Source organism: Grammomys surdaster, unplaced genomic scaffold, assembly GCF_004785775.1.
Source record: "Grammomys surdaster isolate TR1022 unplaced genomic scaffold, NIH_TR_1.0 263, whole genome shotgun sequence".
Lineage (NCBI taxonomy): Eukaryota > Metazoa > Chordata > Mammalia > Rodentia > Muridae > Grammomys > Grammomys surdaster.
In genome coordinates, this window is record NW_021604704.1 from 3,912,191 (window position 1) to 3,912,440 (window position 250).

The following is a 250-nucleotide window of genomic DNA, read 5'->3' on the forward strand; positions in this document are numbered from 1 at the left end:
TGTCTGCCACTGTGTGCCTCTGTCTGCCTGTATGTCTGCCTCTGTCTGCCTCTGTCTGCCTCTCTGTCTACCTCTGTGTGCCTCTGTCTGCCTCTGTATGGCTCTGTCCGATTCTCTGTCTGACTGTCTGGCTCTGTCTGCTTCTCTGTCAGGCTCTGTATGCCTGTCTGCCTCTCAGTGCCACTGTGTGCCTCTGTGTGCCTCTGTGTGCCTCTGTGTGCTCTGTGTGCCTCTGTGTGCCTCTGTGTGC